Genomic DNA, 17,400 nt, shown 5'->3' on the forward strand with positions numbered 1-17,400 from the left:
CCCAGCGCCCCTTCGCAGCCGCCCCGCGGCCGGACGCTGCACCTGCAGCCCCAGCCGGGTGACACCTGGCGCCCGCCTCCAGGTCCCCTTGACGGCGGGGCTGGCAGCCCCGTCCCGCACCACGTGCCGACAGCGCCCCCGTGCGGGCTGCCCGGGCCCAGCCGCTGCGCCCCAAGGGGGCAGGGAGCCCAGAGAAGGCTTTGCAGGGAACGTCGCCCTTCCTTCCGTCCCTCGTGTTTCCTCTCTGGGACATGTCACCAAGCAGGGCCAGTATGCGTGCGCTCGAACTCTACCTCGGATTGAGGCACGTCCGGTAGTCACCAGGTGTCCCAGTTTCCTTAGCTGTAAAATGGGGGTAAAAGAGTAGATAAATCGTCTACCTCCTAGATAGTAAGAGGTGAAAAAAAATCAAGGAACTTGCTCAGTCAGGTATTGCACCATTCTTGAAGCTCAAAACGTTTTCCCGGTTCCCCCCACCTCCACCCCACACACTGTAAAGGTCATCCATAATTTTGATCGTCTTTCCCCAAAAGCTACTTTTATTTTGCGACTTCTTGAACGCTGTCCTTAAAATTCCAAGTTCTCATCTATTTCTCCCTGCAGGTCTATTAGTTTTTGCCTCATGCATTTTGATGCTCTGTTATTAGTCAGGTGCATACATGTTAAGGATTATGTCTCCTTGGAGAATTGACCCCCTTATCATCATGTAATGCCCCTCTTTATCCCTCAACACTTTCCTTGCTCTAAAGTCTACTCTGTCTAAAATTAATATAGCTACTCCTGCTTCCTTTTGATTAGTGTTAGCATGGTATATCTTTCCTCATCCCTTTACTTTTAATATATATGTGTCTTTTTTATATTCAATGTGGATGTTTTGTAGACAACATATAGTTGGGTCTTGTTTTTTGATCCTCTCTGACAATCTCTGTCTTTTAATTGGTATATTTAGACCATTGATGTTTAAGGTGATTATTGATGTATTTGGATTAATATCTACTATATTCATTACAGTTTCTTATTTGTTGCCCTTGTTCTTTGTTCCTATTTTTGTCATCTGCTCTTTTCTGTCTTTTGTGGTTTTAACTGAGCATTTTATATGATTCCATTCTCTCTCCTTTCTTAGCATATCAGTTCTTCTTTTTTGACTTTTTTTAGTGTGTCCTAGAGTTTGCAATATACACTTACAACTAATCCAAGTCCACTTTCAAATAACAGTATCCTACTTCATGGGTAGTGCAAGAACCTTATAATAAAAAAAATACTCCTAATTTCTCCCTCTCATCCTTTGTATCATTGCTGTCATTCATTTCACTTATACGTAAGCATATATAAGCATGTATGTATACATAGCATACATAATCAAATACACTGTTGCTATTATTATTTTGAACTGTAAACTGTTAGGTCAATTAAGAATAAGAAAAATAAATGTTTTTATTTTACCTTCACTTATTCATTCTCAGATATTCTTCCTTTCTTTATGCAGATCCAAGTGGGTTTCTGACCTATATCATTTTCCTTTTCTCTAAAGAACTTCTTTTAACATTTCTTGTAAGGCAGGTCTACTGGCAATCAACTCCCTCAATTTTTGTTTGTCTGAAAAAGTATTTCTCCTTCACTTTTGAAGGATAATATTGCAGATTAAAGAATTCTAAGTTGGTGGAGTTTTTCTCTCAATGCTTTAAATATTTCACTTCACTCTCTTCTTGCTTGCATGATTTCTGAGAAGTCAGATGTAATTGTTATATTTGCTTCTCTATAGGTAGGGTGTTTTTTTATCCGACTTCTTTTTTCATCTTCAATTTTCTGTAGTTTGAATATAGTATGCTGTTGTTTTTTAATGGGTTTTTTTGGGCATTTATCCTGCTTCATGTTCTCTGAGCTTCCTGGATCTATGGTTTAGTGTCTGACATTAATTTGGGGAAATTCTCAGGCATTATTCCTTCAAATATTGCTTCTGTTTCTCTCTCTCTTCTTCATTACATGCATGTTATACTTCTTGTAATTGTCCCACAGTTCTTGGACATCCTGTTCTGTTTTTTTCAGGCTTTTTATTCTCTTTGCTTTTCCATTTTAGAAGTCTCTATTGTCATATCTGCAAGCTCAGAGATTCTTTCCTCAGCCATGTCCACTCTACGAATGAGCCCATCAAAGACAGTCTTCATTTTGATCTCTAGCATTTCTTTTCTATTCTTTCTTGGAATTTCCATCTCTCTGCTTACATTATCCATCTCTTCTTGCATGTTACCTAATTTTTCCATTCAAGCCCTTAGCATATGAGTCATAGTTTTAAAAAATTTCCTGTCTGAAAATTCCAACATTCCTGCTATCTTCCAGCTCTGGTTCCGATGCTCGTTCCCTTCCAACCGTATGTTTTGTCTCTTAGTATGTCTTGTAACTTTTTGTTCAAAGGCAGACATGATGTATTGGATATAAGGAAGTGTGGTCAACAGGCCTTTAGTAATGTAGTTGTAAGGTGTAGGAGGAGGGGAAGCGTTCTATTGTTCTACGATGAGGTTTCAGTCTTTTGGTGAGCCTGTGCCCTTAGACTGTGAACTTCACCAGTGCTTCTCAGTTCCCCCCACCTTTGGTGGGACAGGGTGGCTAGAGAGGATTGAGGTTATGTTTCCCTTCCCCCACGTGGAAGCCTAGAGCCAGCTGCAGTTGGAGTTGGATATTTCTTTTTCTCCAAGTAGGCTGGGCTTGGATAAAAACCCCAATAGCTTAGGCTCAGGTTAAAGAGTTTCTCCTGAGGGCAGACCTTGTTAAGAACAGAATGCTCTGGTGTTTTTTCAGAATAGTTCCTTTCCCCCTCACTTTGCTGGAAGCAGGAGGGGATTTTTCTGAGATATTCACTGTGAAGCCTGGTAGAGCTCCTGGAGGTAAACTCACGGATGTGTGGGAGGCCCTCCTATGACTGGGTCCTCCTGGAGTTTTTAACTCTCAAATTTGTCCACATTGAGCTTCTAGTAATTCGCCAGTTACAGTTCAAATTTTCCTACCCCAGCTGTGGGTTTCTGCTCTGCTAAGTTGTGATTCTCTGTATCCACCTGTCTGTCTCTCCAATTTTAGGGGCAGTGGTTTGCTGTGTGACCTCACTTTTTTTTTATGGACCTAGGAAAATTGGCTGATTTTTTCAGTTTGTTCAGATTTTTACTTGTTGTTAGGATAGAGTGGCAACTTCTAAGCCTCTTCTATGCCAGGAATAAATAGGTATCTTAAAAGAATAATTCTTCATGACCATATGGGGTTCATTCCAGGAACTCAAGGTTTGTAGAACATTAAAATATATTAGTATAAGTTATCACATTTGTGGATCCAAGGAGATAAACTACATGATCATCTTACTACAGGCAGAAATGGCATTAAAAAAAATTCCCTGTCCATTCCCAATTTTTTAAAGTTTCTATAAACTTTAAGAAGAAAAGAGTTGACACTATAAAGAATATTTCACAATAATGTCTATCTTAGACTTAAAAGAGAAATGCTAGTTATTCTCCTTTAATTTGAGAAGAGGGAATGCCTGCTAATATCACACCAATTTAACATTGTGCCAGATGTTTCTGATAATGAAATGAGATTAAAAGAGAAAAATGTAAAAATAAATATTTGCAGATAATAGGAGTGGGTGTACTTCCTTAAATTCCAGTGAAAATAAGATAGAATACATAATTAAATAGAAGATCTGATATATAACAGTAATCAGTGTAAAATTGCTAGGAAATGGCTTAACCAGCAGTCTGCAGGGCAATGTGGAAGAAAGACTCAAAACTTTGCTGAGAATGATGAAAGAAAACATAAATAAAGGGAGAGACATACTGTTTCTTTTTTTTTTTTTAATTTTTTGTTTATTGCAGTAACATTGGTTTATAACATTGTAAAAATTTCAGGTGTACATCATTGTACTTCTATTTCTGCATAGATTACATCATGTTCACCACCAAAATACTAATTACAACCCATCACCACACACATGTACCGAATTATCCCTTTCACCCTCCTCCCTCCCCCCTTCCCCTCTGGTAACCACCAATCCAATCTTTGTCCCTATGTGTTTGTTTATTGTTGTTATTATCTACTACTTAATGAAGGAAATCATGCGGTATTTGACCTTCTCCCTCTGACTTATTTCACTTTGCATTATACCCTCAATGTCCATCCATGATGTCACAAATGGCTGGATTTCATCGTTTCTTATGGCTGAGTAGTATTCCATTGTGTATATATACCACAGCTTCTTTATCCATTCGTCCCTTGATGGGCACTTAGGTTGCTTCCAAGTCTTGGCTATTGTGAATAACGCTGCAATGAACACAGCGGTGCATGTACCTTTACACATTGGTGTTTTCAAGTTCTTTGGATAAATACCCAGCAGTGGGATGGCTGGATCATATGGTAGTTCTATCCTTGATTTTTTGAGGAATCTCCATACTGTTTTCCATAGTGGCTGCACCAGTTTGCACTCCCACCAGCAGTGTATGAGAGTTCCCTTCTCTCCACATCCTCTCCAACGCATGTTGTTTCCTGTCTTGTTAATTATAGCCATTCTGAAGGGCGTGAGGTGATCATACTGTTTCTGAATTAAAAGCTTGAAATTTAATTTCCCATACATTTTTCGCCAGTCTGACAAAAATGCCAATCGAGATAAAAACGACCTTAAAGTTCCTTCAAAAGAGTAAAAAGAAAGTATAGCAAAAAGGATTTGAATAAGATGAGTGGGAGAGGGGTGTGGCCTACCAATATCAAAAAGTACATTAAAAACTACAATAACTAAAAGAGTGTTAATTCAAGAACATATAAGAGAAAAAGATTTGATAAAGCTAACATTTCAAATCAGTGGGGGAGGGTTGGATTGTGAAAACAGAGATTTGTTTAAAGAAAATGTAGGTAAATATTTTTATAACCTTGGTGTGAAGGAGAACTCTCTAAGCTTGAAAAAGACTAGGCAGAAAGTCATCAAAACCATAGAAAGCTGCCATTCACTGAGCACTTATTGTGTACCTGCTGTGAGATAAGTACTCTACGTGCATTATCTTACACAACCTGTTAACAATCCTAAAAGGTTTGGCATTGCTATGACTATTTTACAGATGAGAAACCTATGGCTCTGAGAGGTAACATGATGCGCCAAAGTCACACAGCTAATAACGGGTAGAGGCAGGATTTGAACTTTGGTCTTTCTGACTCCAAAGCAATGACCCTCATTACTGAGCAGTAGAGTTTCTCAGTAGTGATCGATTTGACTACGTAAAGCTAAAGTTCTTATATTCAAAACAATACCATAAATAAGTAAAAGCCATGTTGCAAATCTGCGACATGGGAAATGATTTGCGACATGTCAGACAAAGTATTAATGCCCATAATTATACATAGAACTTTTTCAAATAAAGGAGGAAAAAAATGATAGAAATATGTTTAAAAGACACAATTAGAGAATTAAAAACCAAAAATATATATGTAACCTCTCTTTTAGGAAAAAAATCAAAAGTAATGACGAATTACCATTCTAGCTATCACTTTTGAAAACATTAAGAGGGATGGTACTACCAAGTGTGGTAAAAAAAAAAGGAAAAAAAGTGTGGGGAGAAAGCATTTGTATGCACTACATATAAAAGTCTTAAAACTATGCATACCCTTTGACCCAGTAATTCCACTAACAGAAAATAATTGGAGAAGTGTGCAAATGTGTAGGGACACATGGTTGTTCCCCATAGTATTGTTTGTAATACTTAAAACCTAAACGTCCTATGATTGGGGGTTTGATAAACAAATTAATGTAATCAAGAGATGAAACACAATGGCACAGATGGCTAACTCTCTCCCAAAAGGGGTGGCATTCACAGTGGTGTGGGTGCACATGGAAAATCCCCCAACCTTTCTGGCCTGGGGAATGAGAAAAATGAAGCTGGGAAACCACGAACACTGAAAAGAATGGGATATTCCAGAAAGGGAAGAGCCAGAGAGGGAGTCCCCAAACTCTGACTGCTCACATCAGACATGTGAGTGATCTCTGAACCATACATGTATGGAATAGACTCCAAGCAGCCCATCTAAAGACAAAAGTCTGAACTGAGACTGGAGATGCCAGCCAAGAAACAGAGCTGCAGTTCAAGCCTAGCCAAGAACACAATCTACTAAAACCAAGAGAACAATAATTGATAGAGAAAAACAATAGAATCTAGAATACGCACAGCTTAACATTCATGATGCTCATGGTACAATTGAAAATTACTCAACATACAAAGAAACTATATCTATCATCCATCTATCTATCTATCTATCTATCATCTATCTATCTATCTCTCTCTCTCTCTCTCTCTCTCTCTATCTATACATCCATCCATCCATCCATCCAGCTATCCACAGAATGCATTCTTAAGACATAATAAAATCAGTCAAATCCAATCCTTAAATGAACAAGATGTTGAAACTAACAGACAATCTCAGCTGAGAAATGAGAATTCTCAGGAAAGAAATTGAAACAATAAAAAAGAACAAAATGGAAATTCTGGAACTGAAAAAATATAATTTCTAAAGTTAAATATTGACTGGATGGAGTTCATAGCCAAATGGACATGACAGAGGAGAGAGTAAGTATACTAAAAGACAAATCAATAGAAATTATTCAACATGAAAAACACAGAGAGGGCCGGCTCCGTGGCTTAGCAGTTAAGTGCACATGCTCAGCTACTGGTGGCCCAGGTTCGGATCCCGAGGGCGCACTGACGCACGGCTTCTCCGGCCATGCTGAGGCCGCGTTCCACATACAGCAACTAGAAGGATGTGCAACTATGACATACAACTATCTACTGGGGCTTTGGGGGGAAAAAAAGGAGGAGGACTGGCAAGAGATGTTAGCTCAGAGCCGGTCTGCCTCAGCAAAAAGAGGAGGATTAGCACAGATGTTAGCTCAGGGCTGATCTTCCTCACAAAAAAAAAAAACAAAAACACAGAGAAAAGGCATTTTTAAAAATGAGCAAAGTCTCCAATATCTATTAGATTATACTAATTGGAATACTATCTGTAGAAGAGAGATAGAGTGGTGGAGAAAAAGTATTTGAAAAAATCATGACTGAAATTGTCCCAAATTTTAGGAAAGACAAATATTTGCATATATAAAATGCTAAATGAACACCAAGCAGAATTAACAAAAACAACCACACTAAGGCACATCATAACTGCTGAAAGCAAAGATAAAAAGTGGTAAAAAAGAAAAGCAACATATTACATAATGGGCAACCATCTCATCAGAAACTGTATTAGCTTTCTATTACTGTCATAACAAATTACCTCAATTAAATTAATCTAGAGGCTTAAAACAACACTCATTTATTATCTCACAGTTAGATAAGCCAGAAGTCCAGGTGGAGAGGGGCTCAGCTGGGCCCTCTGCTTAGAGCTTACAAGGATGAAATCATGTGGTCAGTAAGGCTGTGTTCCTTTCTGGAGATTCTAAGGCTGAATCTGCTTCCAAGCTTATTTCAAGCTGTTGGCACAATCCAGTTCCATATGGTTGTAGGACTAAAGTCATCCTAAAATTCTAGAGATTGGCTGCACTCCTTGACTCATGGCCCCATTCCTCCATCTCCAAGCAATGGTGGGTCAAGTCCTACCCATGCTTCAAATCTCTTCTGCCCCTTCTCTCCTGCCTCCAGTCTGAAAAGCCCCTTTTTGCCCTGCAGCGTAACATTTTCACAGGTTTGAGGGATTAGGGCGTGGGCATATTTGGGGGATCGTTATTCTAAATAACACAGAAATGGTGAAGGACAAAAGAAAGTTGGAGCATTGTCTTGAAAGTGCTAAAAGAACAAACCTGTCAAACCAGAATTCTATATTCAGTGGAAATATCACTCTAGATTGAAAGCAAAACAAAGATATTGAAGATAAAAGAAAAGTAAAAGAATTTGTCACCATCTTACACTTGCAGTGTAAGAAATGCTAAAAGACATCTTTAGGCTGAAAGAAAATGGTACCGGTTGGAAACTCAGACTCTCAGAAAATAATAAAGAGCTTCAGAAATGGTAAATATCTGGGTAAATGCAAAAGAATATTTTTCTCCTTTTTTCCTCTTATTTATAAACCATACAATATTTATAAGCAAAAATTATAACATTGTCTTGTGAGCTTTATAATGTATGTTATTAAATATAACACCTATCTATAAAGCATAGGGGATGGTATGTATGGTTGCATAATTTCTATATTTTACATAAAGTCATATATTAATCACCATAAATGGAATGTAAAAAGATAAGGATGTATTTTGTAATCCTTAGGGCAACCAGTATAAAAACAATATAAAAAAAGAGTAGTGGGGCCAGCCCCGTGGCTTGGTGGTTAGGTGCATGTGCTCCGCTACTGGCGGCCCAGGTTCGCATCCCGGGCGCGCACTGATGCACCGCTTCTCTGGCCATGCTGAGGCTGCGTCCCACATACAGCAACTAGAAGGATGTGCAGCCATGACATACAACTATCTACTGGGGCTTCGGGGAGAAAAAGGAGGAGGATTGGCAATAGATGTTAGCTCAGGGCCGGTCTTCCTCAGCAAAAAGAGGAGGATTGGCATGGATGTTAGCTCAGGGCTGATCTTCCTCACAAAAAAAAAAAAAAAAAAAGAGTAGCTAGGGGGCCACCCAGTGGCACAAGCAGTTAAGTGCATACGCTCTGCTTCGGCGGCCCAGGGTTCGCTGGTTCGGATCCCAGATGCATACTGATGCACCACTTGTCAGGCCATGCTGTGGCGGTGTCCCATATAAAGTGGAGAAAGATGGGCATGGATGTTAGCTCAGGGCCAATCTTCCTCAGCAAAAAAAGAGGAAGATTGGCATCAGATGTTAGCTCAAGGCTGATCTTCCTCACACACACACAAAAAAAGAGTAGCTAAAAAGTCAACAGGAAAATTGACATCAAATTCTAAAAAACATTCAAGTAATCCAATTAAAAAGTCAGGAAAAGAGACTTTCAAAGGAAAGCTTTTATTTTTTCAAAGGAACAAAATAAAATGATAAAATGACAGACCTAAATCCAACCACATCAATAATTACTTTGTATATATATATGTATTCTTTGTTAATCAGGCTTCACAAAAACTCTTTTGGAATTTTGATTAAAATTGTGTGACACATAAATTAATTTGGGAAGAACTGACATGTTCAAAAAAGCATCTTCTCTCCCGTGAAAATGGTATATCTCTCCATTTATTTAGGTACTCTTTTGTATCATTCTAAAAAGTGTTAGAATACTCTCCACAAAAGTCTTGAATAGTCTTTGTTAGATTTTCCTCCCAGATACTTTATAGTTTTTGTGGGTACTGTAAATAGAGTCCTTCTTATTATAGATTCTAATAGTTTGTTTCTGGTATATAGGAAATCAATTGATTTTTGTGTATTGATTTATCTAGCAATTTTGATAAACTCGTTCATTAGTTTTAATTATTTGTATAATTCCTCCTAGATTATGTATATAAATGATCTTATCTTATGTGAAATATGTTTTTGGGAACATGGAAAAAAAAATATTGTTTTTTCCCCAATTCTTTTGGCGAAAGAGGTCTTCTTTGGAGGTATTCTCCAAATACCTTTTATTTCTTTTTAATATTTTACTGCATAAGACCTCATGAAAATAGTGAATAGATGCACTAGTGATTACTTTAAATGGAATGCATCTCAGGTTTCACCTATCGTATAATAATTTCGATGGAGTTTTGCTAGATTCTTTCTATTAAATAACTATCAAATGCTTTTACTTCATTTGATGATCTTGCAATTAATCTCCTTTAATTTCTTAATATGGTGAATTTCCTTATGAGAGTTTATAATGTTAAATAATCTTTGCGTTTGGGGAATAAAACCCAAATTTGGTCGGGATATATTTTTTAACATATTCCTGGATTTGGTCCAGTAATATTAGGTTAAACCATATAAAATTGCCATTTTTTAGGTCCAAAATGGTCAAATATTGACAATTTTATATTACCTTCAACTTATATATTATTTGATTTAGTTTAGTTTTGCTTTGCTTTGGTTTTTGCCTCTCTGCTTATGAGATCAGCTCACAGGCTTCCTGTCTTATACTATGCTTTATCCTCTCAGTATAAATGTTTGCAAGACTCATAAAGTGAGTCATGGAACATTCCTATATTTTTTATTCTCTGGAAACATTATATAAAATTGAGATCATCTATTTCTTGAATGTTTAGTAGAGCCCAACTCCAAAATCATTTTTTGGACTTAATTGAATTAATTAGTTAACTTTATTAGTTATAAGCACAGAGTTTTTAAAACATATGTAGCAACCCACACAGCTCAGCCATTGACCAGTCAAAATGCATGCCAACTGAACATAAGCTCTAGTTACAATATACCCATAATTATTTTTTATTCAATCAATTATGTATTATTCAATCAATTATGTTGTATTTTTCTTAAGAATTTTCTATTTTGTTACATTTTCCAATTTACTGGCAGAAAGTTGTTCAAGATATTCTCATATTTTAAATCTTTGCTTTATCTTTCATGTTTAATGTTAATTATTTATGCCTTCTCTCTCTTTTTTTTGATCAATCTTAACAGAAGTTTATATATTTTCTTAATCTTTTAAAGAACGCGTTTGAGCTTTGTGGATCATCTCTAACGCATTTTGTTAATATTTCATTAATTTCTGCTCTTTATTATTTTCAATTTTCTTTCTTTAGGTTTATTATACTGCCCTTTCTCTAATTCTTAAGTTGGACATTTAATATTAATTATTAATCTTGCTTATTTCTAATATAAGAAATAATGCTATATATTTCCCTATAAGTATTATCTTATATGGTTTTAATAAGCATTATTTTCACTATCATTCAATTCTCATGTTTCCTATCTCCATGTAATCCTTTATTCGACTCATGAGTACTTCAGAAATTTCTAAGTGGGTGGTGATTTTAAAGTCTTCTTTCCAAAATTAATTTCAAACATAATTTTGCATTATAATCAGAGAAAATGGTGTGTACAATTTGATTCTTGCCTTGTTTTATAGACTAGTACATGGCTAATTTTTGTAAATGTTTCCTCTATGCTAGAAAAGATGGTTTATTATCTAACTGTTGAATGAAAGGTTTTATATACATCTATTAGATAAAGCTCATTAGTTATATGTTTAAATATCTTATAACCTTACTAATTTATTTATCTACCTTATCTTTTAGTAATTTAAAGAGATGTATTAAAATTGCCAATTTTGATTATAGATTGTTAATTTCTTTGTAATTCTTTCAGTGTTTGTTTTACATAGCCTAAGACCCTGTTACGGGGTAAAAGTCTTCTGGTGATTTTAAACTTATATCATTTTGTATCATCCCTCTCTACTCTTCATAAGACTTTTTTTTTTGCTACCATCTGTTGCCAATCTTCTTCTTTTTGCTGAGGAAGATTGGCCCTAAGCTAACATCTTGTTGCCAATCTTCCTCTATTTTGTATGTGAACTGCCGCCACAGCATGGCCGGCGATGAGTGATGTAGGTCCACGCCCAGGAACTGAACACAGACTGCCAAAGCGGAGTGTGCCGAACTTAACCACTAGGCCACGGGGGCTGGCCCCAAGACTTTTTGCCTGAAAGTCATAGTTCATTCTGGCTGATATAACAAAAATACCATAGACTGGGTGGCTTATAAACAATGGAAATGTATTTCTCATATATCTGGAGGCTGGGATGTCCAGATCAAGGCACTGGTAGTTTCAGTGTCTGGTGGGGGCTCACTTTCTGGTTCATAGATGGCCATCTACTCACTGTGCCCTCACCTGGTGGAAAAGTATGAGGGAACTCAGTGGAGCCTGTTTTTTTTGTTTTTGTTGAGGAAGATTAGCCCTGAGCTAATGTCTGTTGCCAATCCTCTTTTTGCTGAGGAAGATTGGCCCTGGGCTAACATCTGTGCACATTTTCCTCTACTTTATATGTGAGAAGCCTGCCACAGCATGGCTTGATAAGCAGTGCATTAAGTCTGTGCCCAGGATCCGAACCTGTGAACCCTGGGTGAACTTAACCACTACGCCATGGGGCCAGCACAGTGGGGCCTCTTTTATAAGGGCATTAATCCCGAGAGCTCCACCCTCATGACCTCATTACCTCCCAAAGGCCCCACCTCTTAATACCACCACACTGGGGATTAGGTTTCAACACATGTATTTTGGGGGGACACAAACATTCCATCTACAACAAAGTCCATTTTGTCAGATATCAATATAGGCTGCATCAATATAGTCTTCCGTTTGCTTTATATTTGCCTGATATATATCTTTTCATCTTTTTTATTCTCAACTCTTCTGTCTCTTACACTTCAGGTGAGTCTCATGTAAATAGCATAAAACTTCTTTATTTTTATTTAATCTGAATATCTTTTAACTAGAAAGTTTACATCACTTACATTTATTGTGCATGCTAATGTATTTAAAATTATTTGTAACATCTTATTTTGGGCTTTCTATTTATCCATTTAAGAAGGTTTTAGACCCAATTTCCAATGTGTGTGTGTGGGCGGTCCCCACACCTCCAAGGAATTCTTAGTGACACCAGTTGGGTGTCCTACAATTTAACTCAATTCTGACAGTATCTACCTGGAGATAGTCCCTCAAGACTCCTCCCACCCTACTTTAGATGCCAATCATAGTAGGTCCCTAGGTTACCCACAACTTCTGCCCAATTTGGCTACAAATCAGAGGTTCCCACAACCCCTCCCTGGGTTTGCTTAATTTGCTAGAGCAGCTGACAGAACTCAGGGAAATACTTACTTCATTACTAATTTATCAAAGGTTATGATAAAGGAAGGACACAGATAAACAGCCAGATGAAGAGATACATAGGGTGAGGTCTGGGAGGGTCCCCAACATAGGAGCTTCTGTCCCTGCGGAGTTGGGGTGCATCAACCTCCTGGTATGTGGATGTGTTCACCAACCTGGAAGCTCTCCAAACCCCATACTATTGGAATTTCTATGGAGGCTACATCACGAAGGCATGATCGATCATGGACTCCATTTTCAGCCCTTCTCCATTCTCAAGAAAATTGGGGGCGGGGGGAGCAGGGCTCAAAATTCCAAGTTTCTAATCATGGCTTGGTCTTTTCTGTGACCAGCCCTCATCCAGGAGCCCACCCAGAGTTGCCTCATTGGAACAAAAGACATTCCTATCACCCAGGAATCCTATTACAAGGGTTTCAGGAGCTCTGTGCCAGAAACCAGGGGCAGAGACCAATGTATATATATTTTCTATTGTCTCACATCCTTTATTGAGTTTCACCTGGTTCTCCTTTCCTGTTTTTCTTATTTCTTTATTTTTTCTTCCCAGTTTTAGAAGCTATTTCCATTGGTTTACAGTTTACTCTTCAAATTTTTAACAAGCATACTTGAAATAATAACTCTTCCTCTTTCCAAACTATATAAAGATCTTAGAATGTTTTGGCAATGATCATCCTTCTCTCATCTTACATGTTATTATTGTTCACAATATTCTCATTCCCTCAATTAGTCACTACTGTTTTTCATGTTTTATACGTTAGTGTTTGCTTATCAATATCTTAATTCACTATTTCTCTGTACATTTCACGTTTTCCTTCAGAGAGTATCTATTTGTAGTAAAACTCTTTCAACTTCTGTTTGAATTAATATATTTTTATTTCATCCTCACTTTTGAATGACAGTTTAGCTGAGTATAGAATTTAAGATGACAGTAGTTATTTTCTCAGCGTTAGAAGATATTATTCTATTTACTGCCTTCTGGCTTCTACTGTTGTACAGAAAGCCAGCTGTCGATCTAATTGCCATGCCCTCAAAGGTAATTTGGTTTTCTCTCTTGTTACTTGTAAGATTTTTTTTTTTCCTTAATCCTTAGTGTTGTGTTGTTTCATGAGCCTCTAGGTATAGATTTTGTATTTTATTTATGTGCTTCTTGAATCTGCTTCTACCAAACATCCCACAGTATCATCTGATAGGGACCATTTTTATGTAAATTTATTGACTTGGAGGTTTCCCACCACGTGAATAATGGAAATGTGAAACTCAGACCACTCAGAAATTCGGAGATGTTTCTGAGTTTTTGTCTTGCCTCCGTTCAAGACTGAGACATTTCCTTGTAGATTCTCTCTGCCTGTAGGCAGATTTTTTTCTCCCATCGAGTCTATTTTTCACTGTATTTGTGGCTATTTGAGTGTTGGCTTTAGGAATGTGGCAGATGGAAAGGACTCAGTTCAAACTATCTGTTTCACCAGAGACTAATATTTCATCTCCTGGTCCCACGTGGCCACTAAAACTCAAATCCTTTGGTTTCTTTCTTTTTTTATTTTTTTGTAGGGAAAGATTTGGCCTGAGCTAACATCTGTTGCCAATCTTTCTGTCTTTTTTTAATCTCTCCAAAGCCCCAGTGCATGGTTGTACCTCATAGTTCTTCTAGTCCTTCTAGTTCTTCTTTGTGAGCCGCCACCACAGCATGGCAACTGACAGACAGGTGGTGTGGGTCCACGATCGGGAAATGAACCCAGGCCACCGAAATGGCGAGAGCATCGAACTTTAACTAGACCGTCAAGGCTGGCTCTGGTTTCTTTGAGTGACAAAGCTCCTCAGGCCTATCACAGGCTCAGCATATGAATTTCAATTTATTCTTTGTTTTAGGCTTCTGGAAAATTTTCTTACTTTCTTGAGTGCTCAGGCGTGCATTCCTTATATTCTACTCAATATTTCTAACTATGTTGTAGGGAGAGGATTTTCAGTCTATACAATCCAAAAATTTGCTAGAAACAGAACTGAAATGATTTTTAAATTTGCTTGTTTTGACCATTTCTGGGAAGATTATAAAATGTAACTTTCAATTCTAAGGCTGTATAGTCATAAATCTTTCCTAGCTTACTAAAAACTCACTGTTTTTAGTGAGTTTTACTGTTTAAGTACCTATTTTTACACATAAACTTTGAAGGTTTTAAGGTCATACTGTCTAGTGAACAATGGCCTGAAAGGTATAAATTTTTATTCAATAATACGGTGCTATTTTTTTCAAATCCTGTTGCTATCATTACATAGATTCCCTATCTCCAAATTTGGATAGTAAATCTATAAACTTTATTAATATATTGCTGATGTGCATTTAGAGAATGCATGCACCAAAGTGTAAAATTAGCAATATATTATGCTATTACATTACCTTTCTAGCATTCTTTTAAAATATTTTATTTTTTTATTTATGATTTGGGGTGAAACTTTCCACATGAAGTGACATAAGCATCATTTCTACCCTAGCTCTGCAATTAGAGTGTCACATTAATCAGCTGTTGCTAAATCTCTGTCTGAATTATGTGACTTGAGTCTCCAACCACAATTTTTTTTCAACTCCAGTCAAGTATTTATCCATTGTTCAAGCTGGAGAATGCTAATTAATGTATGCATTTACTGGAAAATAAAAGTTGCCTTTAGCAAATTCCTTGATATTTCTTTCCTGGACTATGAGCCATTGCTAGGGAATGTAGGAAGGGATGTGAGTGGAGGTTTAGGCAACATTTTCAGGATTATACAAGGAGTCCTTCAATGTGTGCATGTGTGTATTTGTAGGTGTGTGCCAAGTGTGCAAGGTAAGTCTTGAAAACTTCTCTGCCTCTTGTACCCAATAGACCAAATCCTGTTTATTCTAATCCACTACTTTACCTCTTTCTCTGTGGCTCCTAATCAAGCTGAGTCCACTATCATCATTTACAGGAATTACTGCCACAGCCTCCTAATTAATCTCTCTGGCTCCCATCTTACTCCCTTTCAATATATTCAAAAGCCAAAGATTTTTTTCCTCAATTATAAATTTAACTATCATACTACCTTGTATTAAAAGCAAATAAACAAATACATACATACATACATACAACCCTTCAATGGCTGTCCATTGCTCCTTGGAATCAAGCCAATTCCAAGTTTTCCAAGGCCTTCCATAACTTTGCCTTTCTAGCCTTGTCCTTCCTCACCATCATTTTCCTTACCCAGGGCACCTGCTCCAATCCCATGAGCTTTCTCTAGTTCTACAAACATCATATTTCCCTCTTCCTCCCAGTTTTCCCAACTGTTCCTCTGCATGAAACACCCCTTCTCTGGAATCACTCCAGTCTCGCTATGAGGTCATCCCCAAGTCTTAGTTTGCTTTTCTCCTTCGTCCTCCTCCAGTTCCCTGGATGTCCTTTCCTAGCACTCACCCCCTGCCATACTGTACCTCTGTTTCCTTGTTGGAATCCCACCACAGGACTCTGAAGCTGGGGTTGTGGCCTGTTGGTGGTTGCATCCCCAGTACTGAACACAGTATCTGGCATACAGTAGACACCAACAATTATTTGTTGAATAAAGTGAGAGAAATAAGCGAATCCATTATTGTTTAGTGGCTTTAGGACAATACAATTTCTATGAAATTATGTCTTTCATCATATTTGGAAACTTCTAATTTGTCAGACTAATGGATTTTTAATGCATTTGTCACCCTCAAGTCATGAGACATTTTCTCTATATTTATTTCTCCAGTCAATAGCAAGAAGGAGAAAATATATTTTTCACTCAAAGAATTTTTATGTTGCATTATTAGGTTAGTTAATATGGATTTTATTTGTTTGCCTGTTTTAAGAAGAATGTTACATTAGGTACACTGGAAGATGTAAAACAATAAGTTTAAGAATTTAAATTTTATTTAGCGTATATATGTTTTCACTAAATATATATGTATCTTAATTTCAAGAGCTAAATATACTATAAAACAATCTTTTAATATTCATTAATATTACTCACAATGTTTCATTTCATACTATTCCAAGTAAAATATTGCTTACGGAAGAAAATGAATAGTTCAAGAAATATTAGGAATAGTTTCAATTTTCTTGTTGATGTGCGTAAAAATACATGACAAAAGCGGTTTAGTGATGTACCTACCGTACGCACTGTGGTGGCGGTTATAAAATGCACCCCGGCTGACCCCATGAGAATAGCTACACTTGGAATCACAGTGCTTTTTGTACGTCTCTTGGGGGTCTTTGGAAGGCAAGTTGAGAACTTGGGGGAAAAAAAATGCCAGTGAATTTATGATTAAGTTCCAAACTATGTATTATAACAATATTTCTAAAAGCAAAGATGAAGTGAAAAGCCGCCTAAAACTGAAAAAATTGAGGAAACTTTCCCTCAAATTGTTGGAATATATAAGGATTTGGAAAATCAGAAAAGATGAGCATGGTGCCATTTCAAAACAATAACCTTGGGGAATGTCATTATCAATCGTGCAGGGAAAGGAGTAAGGTTGACACAGAAGGACAGGGAACTTCGTGTGTCAGTGTAGACGGTAGAGAGGGATCTGTTTTTCAAGTAAAGGTGAGAAATTACCTCATTAATTTCTTCATAAATGTGCACACTGCCCCACAAA

This window comes from Diceros bicornis, chromosome 29, assembly GCF_020826845.1.
Source record: "Diceros bicornis minor isolate mBicDic1 chromosome 29, mDicBic1.mat.cur, whole genome shotgun sequence".
Taxonomy (NCBI): Eukaryota; Metazoa; Chordata; class Mammalia; order Perissodactyla; family Rhinocerotidae; genus Diceros; species Diceros bicornis.